Source organism: Crocuta crocuta, unplaced genomic scaffold (genome assembly GCF_008692635.1).
Source record: "Crocuta crocuta isolate KB4526 unplaced genomic scaffold, BGI_CrCroc_1.0 scaffold282, whole genome shotgun sequence".
In the NCBI taxonomy this organism is placed as follows: domain Eukaryota; kingdom Metazoa; phylum Chordata; class Mammalia; order Carnivora; family Hyaenidae; genus Crocuta; species Crocuta crocuta.
In genome coordinates, this window is record NW_027529174.1 from 5,059,423 (window position 1) to 5,073,185 (window position 13,763).

The 13,763-nt window shown below is 50.1% G+C and overlaps 1 long non-coding RNA gene across 1 annotated transcript; it reads left to right on the plus strand.

Annotated features, from left to right (window-relative positions):
• The first annotated feature begins 5,283 nt into the window (after nt 1-5,283).
• Nucleotides 5,284-9,797, plus strand: LOC144226391 (uncharacterized). Its single transcript, XR_013333623.1, has 3 exons — nt 5,284-5,398; nt 7,358-7,449; nt 9,329-9,797. It is a non-coding gene; the product is annotated as an uncharacterized LOC144226391 (long non-coding RNA).
• Nucleotides 9,798-13,763: the final 3,966 nt, after the last annotated feature.

Here is a 13,763-nt window from a genome sequence, read left to right on the forward strand (position 1 = left end):
GGCGGTCACCTCTCTGTACCTCACCCTTCTCTTCTGTAAAATGAAGTTGTTGGATTAGAACATTTCTAAGGTCTCCCCATGACTCTGATGTTCCCTGATCCTCAGACCACTGAAGCAGGGCTGTTTGGGGGCCCTGGAGACTATGGGGTCCAACAGAAGGAAGGACGAGAAGTACTTAGGGAGATTTCCAGAGGCCTTGACCCAACGCAGCACACTGTAAAATATGGCCCGGGGGCCAGGGGGTCCTCGGCTGAGTTCACAAATCCGTTTTAATCAGGAATGACTTTGGAAATATCTATCCACCTGAGCCATCAGAGTGGCCTGTCTGGAGGGACCCTGGCCACCTTCCTGTCACCACCCTGGACAGCTTTCCCATCACATCTGCTGCCCTATACTCCCGCCAAGGCTTGTTTTGCAGCATAGACTAAAATCTCTTGCTCCCACTCTAGCTACCTGGAACTTTCCTGAAAAAAAAAAAAATGTTTTTCAAAGATTTTCAAAGATCGTTTCCTACAATTGCTTTGTAGCTTCTGTGATCTCCACCACTTCCATGTCCCTTCATCCTCTCTGCCACCACCATATCCCATCTCCTCTACTGCTACCATTAAAACCACCATAACCACTGAAATGAGCACAAGGTGATGGCTGACATTGCCTCTCTCTCCTAAACAGAGGTAGGTCAGCACCCCGGCAGCAGAGCAGGGAGGGGAGGGCACAGGTGGGGGAGCACATGGAGTTCTCTTCCGATGGCTCCCTTCTTACAGTAAGGTGGGAAGCAAGACCATGGCCTGAGCGTGAGGATAGGGAAGTAGGGAAGGGGAGTGGAGGAGGGAGGGGAGGCATGACTCAGTCATGGGGCAGCTGGTGGAGGTCCTACAACACATACGGGGATTCCTGAGCAGACTCAGAGCTGACCTGACGTTAGTGATCAAGAATGTACAGGGAAAGGAGCCTCCGTGGATGAGTGCTTTTCTCCAACTTTCTTCATCAGCCTGCACGCAGACATGGAATAGGATTTAAGGAGGGTTCATTTTTGCCAAGAAAGTACAGTGAAAAGAGAGAGAAGGAAAGGGGTCGAGGGGTTTTATAAGGAAGTGATTATAAACATGAACCGTGGATACAAGCTGGAGGTAGAATTTGGAAAAGGAGTGAAGTGGGTGCAGTAAACTGCCTAATGGAGTCTTCTACCCCCAGAGGCCAAAGACCTCTCAGTTTGAGATGAGCTGCTGGAGGAAGGGAGCAGGAGAACTGGAGAGTGGTGGTCAGAGCAGGGCTTGGGAGGCAAATGAAGAAGGGGGTGCAGTTGTTCGTCACGACCAGAGTATGATAAAATATGGCGCCCGGTGTTGAAAATGCAGGCAAAGGCTTAACATTTCTTGAAGTCTCCACTTCCAGACCTAAGGCCTGAAACCCCAAAGGCACCATCTTCCATTTCCCACCAAACTGATCCATATAAGCCACTAACTGGAAGCTTTTATCCAAGTAGACAAACTTCAAAACCTTTCTTCTTTCTTCCCTGTCTCGGTAGCCAACTCCCCGCAGGAGCCTGGCTCTGTGGGAATGGACCCAAGTGCCAGAAAGAGTGTCAGGACAGGGCCTTGGGTGAGGAGGACCCCAGGCGTAGGGGTGGTTCTGGAAATGGAGGTGGAAATGGAGGCTTAGTCCCAGAACAAGGTGAGGGCTCGGGAGTTAGAAAGAAGTGGTCACAAGATCACATTGAGCCAGGCCTCTTAGGCCGAGGGCACGTTCTTCGGGGCCGAGAATCCCTCTCATTGCCTGGGCCAGGGAGAGTCCTGAGTCTGGGTGGTGGTGAAAGCCCAGGAATGGGGCAGAGCTGTGTCTGGCTGTAAAGGTTAGAAGGTGGGGCATTGTGTTCATAGTCAGGATTCCAGGGCTGGAAGGAACGTTACAGAGCAGCAGCTATGGTTAGATGTGGCTACGCATAACAGAAGTCTGAGGTGGAAACCTCAGGTGGTCTACACTGGATGGTCACAGTCACTCCACAGCTGTCAGGGGACTGGGCTCATGTGTTGCCCAAATGCACCACCTACCTTACCTGTGGCTTCCATTCTACTGATGTTATTTGAGGCAAGTTGCTTTATCTTCCTGAGCCTCAGTTGCTTCATCTGAAGAATAGGACTCCTAACAATATCTACCTCATGAGGCTAATGAGCGGACAGACTAAGGCAATATATAAAAAGTGCTTTGCCCCAGGGCCAACATGATAAACCTTAGCTGTTATTTATTTTGTTCAGAACTAGTCCAGTGCCAGGTATGCAGTTGGAGCTCAATAAATATGGGGCTCACTACATCTCTGTGGAATTGAACATTAATTATTGTCATGATTATTGCGGACTTCATACAGTGCTCACAGGCTATGTCCAGACCGGCTACATTTACACAGCGCTTAGGAAGGACCCGTCTTTATTTCTGGATGACCATCGCCTGAATTGAAACTGACCTGGGGAGCCGTTGTCAAAGGGCAGCTGATGGAGGGACCAGCCCACATCTGCCCAGCAGGGTCCAGGGACAGCCGCGTCAGCCGGCCTGGACGCTGCTAACGGCTTTGGTTCGCCTGCCAGGCTCCCCCGCTCGTGCTCCTCTGGGAAGGAAGCAGACAGGAGACACGACTGAATCCTTGGGAAGACAGGGCGTGCCAGAGGCTGGGAGCCTGGGAAGGAGGGGAAGGGGGTGGGCACCGAGGGGACCTGTTCACGGAGTCTGGGCACTGACCCGGGAGTCTTTCTCCTTCCTTGTACCCTTGGCTGTCTGCGGGCGTGCGACCTACACTTCAGATGGCCTGCACTTCCTTTCTCCCGGAGTCACAGAGGGATTGTGGCGAGAAAGCTCACAGGAGTCAACACAAGCCTGATAATATGAAAACCATATGAAAACTTGGCGGCGTCCCATGTCAGCCTAATGGGCTTTTCCAGACGTCCCAAGCCCACAGACATCGGCCTTTTGTGAGGTCCGGGGGGAGGGGGGCGGCTGGCTCCCTCGCTCCCATTCCACGAAGACATAATTGAAAAGGAAAGAGAAACAAGAAAGGCTGCCAGACTCTTTTCTCTCATCTCTGTGCTTCGAAAGCCTCCGACACAGAGTGATGTCAGGCGCTTTGAAAGATGAATATGGACGGAGTGTTTCCGGCCCGCCAGGCTCGCCCACACGGTTCTCCTTATTCTCACCTGATCCTGATGAGACACCTCACGCCCATTTCAAACTGAGGTCTGTGAGGTTTGGGCACGTCAAGTGACCATGGTGACACAGCCAAGACACGGTGGGGCCCGTGCAGCCCCATCCGGCCGAAAAGCTTGACCTTCCATTATTCAGAGCTGCGTCCCAGAAGACCTCCGGTTATTTCAAACAAATTCACCAACATTCAAAATTTTGCCTCAAGGCTTAGCTTTCAGAAAAAGATGGTTTTGTTCCAGACAGAAATCGAGACGTCATTTTATTTTCCCCTCTCAGGCTTATTAATCTTTGGACAATCCTCTGATGTGCCAATTGTTATTTATACCTGGAGTTACTGCATCGCAAAGCCTGTTGGGGTGGAAGGGAGACTATTTCTTAGAGCTGTCATTATGCGGTGCTAAAATTAAACATTCTTCCAGGGCAACTGGGAGGGGAAAAAAAGAAAGGAAACAATGAAATCAGAAAGTGAGATAAATGGCTGTGTAAGTTTAGTGGCTTCTTCTTCAGATTCCCAAAGACCAGAAAAACAAGCTCGATGTGCACGTACGTACGCAGACTGTGATCTGCCTGTAATCTACAATTGTTCACACATCCAAATATATCTCCTTGGGGTGGTGTCTTGAAAATAACTTCGAGCTATTTTAAATGTTTGAGAGAGAGTGCACGCAGGGGAGGGGCAGAGAGGGGAGGCGGACAGCAGGCTCCACACTGATAGCAGTGAGCCCGACATGAGGCTCGAACTCATGAACCGGGAGACCACATCCTGAGCCAAAGGTGGCCACTCAACCGACTGAGCCACACAGGTGCCCCCAAATGACTGTAAAACTCGACCAGCCTGGGCAAGACCGACAAGCCCCAGGCGTTCCAAATTTCTCTCCCATGGACTTGGGGGATGGCCACCTGGAGACAGAGCCTGACGCCAGAAGCTAGCGGGGCTTCACCTGAGCCCGGACCATTTCGGGGGACACCAGGATCTGCTTCAACTTCTTCATGAAAAGACTCATGAGGGCATCTGGGTGGCTCAGTCAGTTAAGCGTCCGACTTCAGCTCAGGTCATGATCTCACAGTTCGTGGGTTCGAGCCCCGTGTCAGGCTCTGTGCTGACTGCTAGCTCAGACCCTGGAGTCTGCTTCGGATTCTGTGTATCCCTCTCTCTCTGAACCTCCCTTGCTCATGCTCTCTCTCTCTCTCAGAAATAAATAAAAAACATTAAAAAGTTAAAAAAAAAAAAAAAAGACTCATGAAGGAGTCCCACGCCTAACTGGGAGGAGAGAAGGAAAAAGAGCCGCAGGAGCCAAAGCCGTCAAAATACAGGGGTGAAACACCCAAATGTCCACAGCGGGAGCCCCATTTAAGGAATCCCCACACGGCTGACAGAGGGGCGCTATTCAGCTGTTACGAAGGAACTAGATCTACAAAAATTAATGCAGAACAATTTTTGTTCTTGTTTTCCATTTATAACACACCTTTCTCTTGCGAATTTTTAAAAAAATCTGTTTATTTTTGAGAGAGAGCGTGCATAGGAGTGGGACAGACAGAAAAGGAGAGAGAGAGAGAATCCCAAGCAGGCTCCACACTACCAGCACAGAGTCCCCCTTGGGGCTCAAACTCACAAACCGTGAGATCATGCCCTGAGCCGCAGTCAGATGCTTAACCGACTGAGCACCCAGGTGCCTCTTTATTGTACATTGTTTAAAAGTACAGACCAATATATAATATCTACTGTGGGATTTTTTTAAATTGGAAGTTATCCGTATCTGTAGCTTTCTGTCTCTCCATTTGTGCATATCTATATTAGTATCTATATACACACATGTGCTTTGACCATCCCTTGATTGATAGCTAATAAGTTGGTAACGATGGCTGTTTCTAGACAAATTAGACTTTTTAGAGAAATTTGACTTTCGAGGACCAAAAAAATGTGTTTTTCGCTATATATACCCATGTATGGTATTTGAATCGTAAAGCTTTTTAAAAATGATTTTTTATGTCACTCACATAGATTTGGCAGTTATTTCATACCAGATACTATTAGTCTAAGCCCTTCATATGTAGAACCTCATCTGTCCCTCGCTATACCCCTACGAAGGAGAAACCATTATGGTGACAATTTTACAGAGGAGGAAACAGGTACAGAGGAGCTCTAGCGCTCGTCGGTGGTACAGCTCACCTCTGATCCCACGCAGAGAGGCTCCAAATACCGTGTGTACGTAATGCTTTTAAAACATAATCAAGGCACTATTTCTTTTTTAATGTCAGGGGGAGTCCTTGCAGCCATTTCTGACCCGGAGGGTGATGTCACCCCTGGGTCCACGACTGCCAGGTCCAGTCCCCAACAGGGACAGGGAGGGGTGGGTGGGCTTTGGAAGGGGGTGGGGGTGGTGAGGCAGGGTGTACCATATACCCAGTGCCCAGGTTCCCTAGGCTCCTCAGAGAAGCAGCTGGGGATTCATTTTCCTGCAGCCCTTGATCCCTATTATTCTATTGCTAATTTAAAAATAAATAAAGGAGATTTTGCTTTAAGCCTCCGTTCTGTTAGCATACCAAGAGAAGGAAATTAAAGGAGAGTGTCTCCTGGTCCCCCGTGGATGGAGGGAAACTGAAACCCACCACCATCTCCCCCATCGCATTAAAGAAGCACATTGTGTTGTCTAAACCGGTCCAGGCCACAGTGAGAATGGCACTGTCCCCAAAGTCACCGCAGCCCTGCATCAGGTCCGGCTGAGCGGCCATCTGGCCGCAACCCCCACAGTACTCTACTTATGCTCAGAGCAGTACTAATTGCCTCGTTAACAAAGCTCCTCTCAAGAGAATGAAATTTAAGCAGAGGAATATCAGAGTGCATTTCCAGAGAAGTGAGTTGATCCAGAGACTGATAGTGTTTCCAGCAGCCGGGTCTCCGAAGGCCCACAGAGCAAATAAAGAACATTTTAATGGTACCGTCAGGAGGACACGGCTTGTCAAGGCAAATTTGCAAGCAGGAAAGGGGCAGGGACCATTCTTGTCTAGACATCTGATTAGTGGGAAATTGTAGGATTATGAGCAGTGTGGATTTTTCTGGCTGCTATTTCTGAGGAGGTCAGGCTTTCCTGCGCAAAGGGCTGGATGAGAGAACCATTTGTCTGTGGGAGAAAATGCTGACTGGCCCTCATCCTCCCTGGGGTTTCAGCAGCCTACTGGGGACAAAGAGAGAATGCACGGGTAGATTTAACCCTGCAGCGGCTTGGGCTGGGGCCGCGTGTCTGGGAGGGGTCTGGGGCTCAGAGAGACTCCGCTCTGAAAATCCCACCCTCTTCCGGACCTTCATCATCAGCCTCAGCTTGCCTCCTGATCATGCTGCTCGGTCTTGCTTAAAGAACAGTCCACCTTTTGTACCCCTCCGACGGTGCCCAGAATAACACGGGGACCGCAGCACTGCGGGGGCGGGACGTGTGGATGGGGGGATGGGCAAATAATGCCTGCTGGGGTAGCAATGAAGCCCGTGAACTGCGGGTGTGTGGGGGAAAATCACATGGCCTGGGTAATGGGGGCAACTCTGGAGGTGACCACTGGGTTCTAAAAGGAATGGACTCATGGGGCCCTGAGTGGCTCTCAGTTGGTTAAGCGTCTGACTCTTGATTTCCGCTTGAGTCATGATCTCACCGGCTGTGGGATTCAGCCCCATGGAGGGCTCTGCACTGAGCCTGGAGCCTGCTTGGGATTCTCTCTCTCTCTCTCTCTCTCTCTGCCCTCTGCCTCTCCCCATGCTTGTGCTCTCTCCAAATAAATAAACATTTAAAAGAATAAAATAAAGGGAATGGGCTGGAATCAGGAACCTTGGGGATCTAGGATAGGTTCCGCGTCTTGGAAGTGAGGGTATTAACCTTATCCCTGTCCTTGTGCTGCCCGAGTTCTTACCATCCGCCATCACTACCCCGGGCTGCATACTTTGGCTGTGACCTAAGATAAGGCACAGACGGGCACAGCGTTAATGCCTTTTGTGGTCCTCCCCTGCATTGACTATGGCCGTCCTGTTCTGAGCGCTTGATAATATATTAACTTATTTAATCTTTCCAATCATCCTGTCAAGTAGGTACTCATATGCCTTATTATTATACACATCTTAACACAGGAAATCGAGGCACTGTGAGCTTAAGCCACCGGCCTCTCTCCCTCTCCCCCACAGTCTCCCTGCTCCTGTCTCAGTCAAATGATGAACAAGGGAAATCTGTTCATCTACACACAGATGCGATTTGAAAAGTAGGTGGGTGAGGAAAGGTAAGAGGTAGAAGGCATCCAGGCGAGCTGTTCTTCCTTGTTGGGGTGACCGATCAAAATGTGTGAGATGGAAATGGCCAAGGGCAAAGGGGAATGTTCCTTTTTCCTCTGGGTTGTAATCTTGCCAAAGCAAGCTGAGAGCCATTGGCCAACTCGTTCTAAAGGTTAATTCGGCACAACTTCATGGGGGGTCCCGGGGTTGTGTTCCAGCCTGAAGTGACTACAGGGCTGGAGCTGTAGAATCACACCATCCAGGCGGGGCTCAGGTCAGAAAGGTTCTGCGCTGCTGACTAGTCAGTGACCTACTTACCTTCTGGGCTTGGTTTCTAGTCTGTCTATGTTGTTTGGCGTCAATAACCACAAATGCTTTCTGCAAGGGCATTCCTGGCTGTGGGCCGCCCAGAAGCGAGTGAGGAAGGGGCTGCAAGGGCCAGGCAGCACCTGTTTATTGAGGGCAATTCTCCAAAGAAGCCGGACATCTGGGAGCCATTGGCAGCTGACATCACATCAGCTTGGGGTGAGTGTGGGGCTGGGAGAAGAATCTGAAAGGGGCAACAATGGCATCTACCTTGGAGGGGGAAAGGGTAAAGTGCAGGGCAGGGGGGAGGTAAAATTCTAAATGATGGACAGGAAGAGCTCGCCGAGAAAGTACCCAGAGGGAGTGAAGGTGCTGACTCTGTGACCAAGGCAGGGAGGGGTGTGTTGGGGGAGAGATTCAAGAAGAGGAAAGAGTTTTAGTCAATGCAAGGACTCTGGGCTGGTAGTGGCCCCAGGTGCTGAAGGAGAAGCAAGGAGTCTGGACCAGAGCAGCATCGGGGGATGGGGGCAGAAGATGAGGTCTGCCATGTCATGGGGAGGAGGAGACCAATCATAGGGGTGCTTGTGGATCCTACCTAGCTAGGACTATGACTCCCTTCTGAGGATCAAGAAGCCACTGGAAGTTTCTGGACAGAGGACTGACATGATCCCACTTGTATTTTAACAAGTTCATTCTGGCTAACGTGTCGAGAGTAGACAGAAGAGGTCAAGATGGAAGCTGGGAGGCCAATTAGGAGGTCACGCAATAATCCGAGTGAGAGAAGAAAGTGACGTGGACCAAGGCAGTGGCAGTGAGGGTGGTGAGAGCGGTCAAAGTCTGGGAATAGTTTGAAAGTTGGACCAGTAAGATTTTCTGAGAGTCTGAACGCTGGGTAGGAGAGAGAGGGCAGTCAAGGGTGTCTCCAGCTTTTGGGCTGAAATATTGAAAGATGGTTTCCATTAACTGAGAGAGGGAAGCTGTAGGTGAGGTATTTGCCAGGGGGTGATTGTAAGTTCTGTTTGGACAAGTTGAGTTCATGGCGTCCATTGCACATCCAAGTCAAGATGTTGACCGAGTGACAACTGGACATCAATGTGGGAGTCAGAGGCAAAAAGATGGTACTGAAGCAATCAGATCCTACAGGGTATGAATAGAAATAAAAAGAAAACAGCATCCACTGGTGTTCATTGACATGAAGCCATGGAGCCCCCCAGTGGATATATGGGTGCCTCCCTAATGGCCTAGGCCACATCTACTTTGATGACCCCAATGCACTCACTTATGGTGATGCCACAGGACACATTACTGATCCATAGAAACCCTCACCTTGGAGCATCAGAATATGTTTCAGAATCATAAATAAAGATATATTCAGACTTAAACAATACTTCTATCAAAAACTTACATTTTCAAGAAAGATAAGGTAGAAGTTTGGCAGCTGATCATAGGTTTTGTAGACCTGCTATCAGTCAAGCTGCACACACTGCACTCTCAAGCATTTCAAACAGGATCCTGTCTGTAAAAATAATGCACCAGCTTTTTATCAGTGCACCTGTTGCTTAATGTTTCACCTGTCCCCAGTGTAGATACTCAAGGTCTTCCGATCAGATCACCCCTGGGAAATGTCACCTGCCAAGCTGCCCATCAAGGCCCTCCGTGCCTGGGAAGGAGAGGAGGAGGACCATGGAAGCAAATTTTCCTCTACCTCTGGCACCCTGTTCCCCAACACCATGCGTGACTCCATCCTGTCCCGGAAGCCTCTCCTCTGGTCACATGCAGATGGAAGCACACCACTGCAGGAAGACACTAAAGAAAAGAAGTACCTTTCCAAAAGTTGCTCTCATTTGGAAGCCTTTTGTAAAGCCCCTGTGCTGTGCTAGAAAGAACTCGGACCTGAGCGGCCCTCCACCCAAGTTCTGCTGTGAACCAGCCAGGTGACTTTGGAAGTGTGTTTGACCTACTTGTATCTTGGTCCCCTCATCTATAACATCTGAATCTGAAAGTCCTATGCAGTTGTTTTGAAGATTAAAGGACAAGGAAGAATGTCACAAAATAAGGTATTGTTTTATTGTGTGTTATGTTAACAACACAGCTCTTCGTTATTATTACTGCTGTTGTCATTCTCGTTACTGAATTGACCCTGGGCCGAGTCGCTCTGTGATCTTGCGCAGGTCAGTTCACTTCTCAAAGCTCTGGGCTCCTGCACCCCACAGCAATGGACACAAAACACCCCACTCCAGGGTCTGAGACCGGGGGAGACCCCCACAGTGGTACATTCAGGTGGCACAGAGACTGATGAGGTGTGCATGTGCGGGACATATGAAGGCGCCATCAGAAGTAGGAGTGTCAGGATAGGAAGGCCAGGGATTGGGGGACCATGTCCAACACCTCCTGCTCTGTCTCCCTTCCATGCTGGAAGAAGGGTACCTTTCCCATTTGCCCCCACATCTCCCTTGCAGCCTGGATCCCTGGAAGAGCTGTACGAAGTGCTCTGAACATCCTATCCTGATGCTGTTCTTGTCTATCATTTCAAGAAAGCAGTCATCTCTCATCAACTTATTCCAGGAAACAGGTTCCATGGTAAACAAAAAGGCCCAGCTTTCTGAGAGTCTCTGTTTGCAGTGTGTTAGGGTCTTGCTTACGGCTCAGTCCCCCCTGCTGATAACTGTTTTGGCACCCCGGTCTCCGGTTGCATGCAGATGCACCCCCTGAGTGTGCCTTGCTAAGTTAGGAGGGAATTGCACATGGGCAGTTCATGGGAACCATCGGGTACCCAGAGCTGTGCCCAACATGGGAAGAGGAAGCAGAGGACGGTAGAGTAAGGAGAGTTGCGGGCTAAGGGCCAGCAGCAGACCCAGCTGAGGCACACAACAACCCAGGCAAGCTGAACATTTGGCCCCAACTCAATTGGAAATAGTGGTTAGTTGCTAGTATCAGAGACCTGACCATGATACCTTCAGCAAGAGGTTTAATCCTCTCTCACTTAATAGTCTAGAGGGGCTTCAATAGTGGCACCACAACCTCAATAGAGACCAAAATTCCTTGTAGCTTTCTGCTCCACTATCCTAGTTCATTTCTTTTATCCTTCAAGTCTGCCTCATGATCCAACATGGCTGCTGGGAGCTCCAGCCATCACGTTCACATTCCAGGCAACAGGAGGGAGGAATCAAGGAAGGGCCAAAAGAGTATGCACACCCTCTACTTTTTATGCGGCCCTCCCAGAAGTCCCATGTAGCAACTCTACTTACCTCTCAGTGGCCAGAGCCCAGCCACACAGTCGCTCCTGACTACAGAGGAAGCTGTGTTATACAAGAAGACCCTGAGAGTGGTTTGCAGGAAAGGGGAGAGAGATGACCATAAGTGGTAGCTCAGCCTCCCATGTACTGTCCTGAGCAATTCTTCTCTGGCCCCAAACTTGCATGCCCACCTACTGAAAAAATACATCATGAAATACCATACTTGTTGTTACTCAAATACCCCCTAGAGAACATCAAAAGATTGTTTCCAACCACATTATACTATCCTCCTCTGGAGGAGGAGTTCTAGTAAGTTGAGTTTGCTCCCTGTTGCTACACTTCCAAGGATGCTTTAGGTGAACAGCAATGTTTAAACTCTCTTCAAAACCCAGTGTCTGAGAAGTTACCTGGCAGGTGCACTCAGAAGCCTGGCTTTGGCTACAAGACCTAAGCCCTCATCTTACTAATGATACCATCTGTCCAGACCCTTTATCTGTCCAGCAAATATTTGTTGAACATCTAACCAGCCTAAGATATTGTGCTAGATATTGTGGACTCAAGAACCAACACAGTGCTCACAGTCCAGTGGGGCTTCTAGAAGATTCACAGGCACCTATAATGCGTGGTGGGCATGCATATCTGGTGGAAGGCCAGATATGAGGCTTCCTGGCATCATCCTTGACCGTATCTGGGAGTGTCACAGAAGACTTCCACAGACGTGACCTCCAAGTTGAGAGCCAGAGGTCAAGCAGAGGTTACTCAGAGTGTGAAAAATAAAGGAGTCACAAGATCAGAGCATGAAAGATCCTTCTAGCCAGGATGCAGGGAATGAGTTGGATAGGGGCAAGTATAGAGGCAGAGAGACCAATGATGAGGCTGTAGCTTCATCCAGGAGAGCAGAAAGGAGCAGACAGCTGCATGGAGAGAAGGAGAGGAATGCAAGAGCCATTCTGGACGTGGCATCGAGAAAACTTGGTGACGGGTTGATGGGGAAGGTCAGTTTGGGATGACAGCAGGAGGGAAGGGCTCTAAGTGTCCCCAGGGCAGGGGCCCGGGACAGTCTAAGGACAGCACTGCAAGAAATGAGGAGGGAGCAGGAAGATACTGAGCTGAGTTCTGGGCAGGCTGCATTTGGAAGACCCAGGGGGACAACCAGAAGGCAGCCAGACATGTCATTTCGGGCCATGGAAAAGAGATTTGGGGCTCATGGGTATGTCTTGTCCATTTGCCACCCTCAGTGTCACATTTATAAAACAGGACAGCGCTAGGCCGTGTAAGGTGGTCCCTGGGCCACCTTTCTGCCGCATCGTTCTCTATGCCACCAGCTTCCCAGACTTCAGTGCCTCGCCCCAGGGCCAGTGCACCATGTAGGGGCAAAACATGAGGAAGTCAGGCCCAGGGGCCCAGCCCTGGCCTGATTCACCAAATTCTTGTAATCAGTTTAGTTACACAACAAAATTCAGATCAGAGTGAGGATTAGCAGAGGAAGTTTGCAAAGGTGCTTTGAACTTCACAGAGGAAAGCCCCCTCCCCCATTCACACAAAGAAAGCCCGAGGTATTAAAGGTGACATAAACACATTGCCACCTCCTGGCCCCAGGCAGCCGGCTGGGTGATCAGTTGGCATCCCGAATTGCATTCCCCCCCATGGCATTCCATCCGGGTCTCCCAGAGTGGGGGAAATGGATTCTGTCCTCAGCCTGCTGCTCGTGGAATTGCAAACATTCAGGGAGCTGACCCCCCCTAGGCCGCCCTTCTCCAAGATTCCGGAGTGCAGCCCAAAGCTGGTGGGGGGACAAGCACTGCCCTGCCATCTCCCCAGCTCAATGGGAGCCCAGAGCGGAGGGGAAGAAGAGGGGGCAGAGGCGGGAGGCAGAGCAGCCTTCCTCACAGCCTGGTCTGCAGCTCGCAGGTTATTGTTCCCAGATGGAGACTGTCAAAGCCTGTCAGCCTCAGATACACACGGAGAGGACCACATCCGCATTCCTGGAATGTGTAACTGCCCGGCTTCACCTTCTGTGGCCCCCGATTCAATAACATGTCAAGTTCCTTCAGTCTCACCAGAGCTAAAACGCTCTCACCTACGACTCACCGGCTTTGCATTCGGAGCACACATGCACTGAGGCTGTCTAAATATTTAAGCTGGGCGAAGGGGAGGCATATTTCCTCAGAACTGATTACACTGAGTCGTCTGAGCCAAGTGGCTCTCACGTTTTTATGCTGGTTTCGTGATGAGCTTTGGAAGCCAAGGGCCATTGACTGTGCTTATGGGGCCTTGGGGTCAATGATCGTGCATGCTGTCCCCGGGCGTTGGCAGGCTGTGGTACTCGGCGGGGAAGGAACATGACCGCTTGGCTGACTGCTCTTTATTTCAGGGCCTGGCTGTTGGCACCACCTGCCAGAGATGGCTGGAAGGATCCTATACCCTTCATTCCCCATTCAACATACCCAATCTTTCACTCCCCATTCAGCATACCTAATCCGCCATGATAGGAAGCCCACTCCTATCCTGGCATTGTCTCTGAGTTGTGATGTTGCTTCTGCCCTGGAGACCCTTTCCACCGTGAATATATTCACTGACTTACCAGCAACAAATTAGGCTCTTGTTTGAATTATATTGAATCTGCAGCTCACAAGGGTTCCTGGGGGGACAGATGAGGGTACCTGGGGCCCAGGGATGGTAAGTGACTTGTTCAGGATCACACAGCAACGAGTGATAAAACTGGATCTATAATCCTAGACCTTTGACTCTCTATGGATTGAATTGTGTCCCTGGATTGA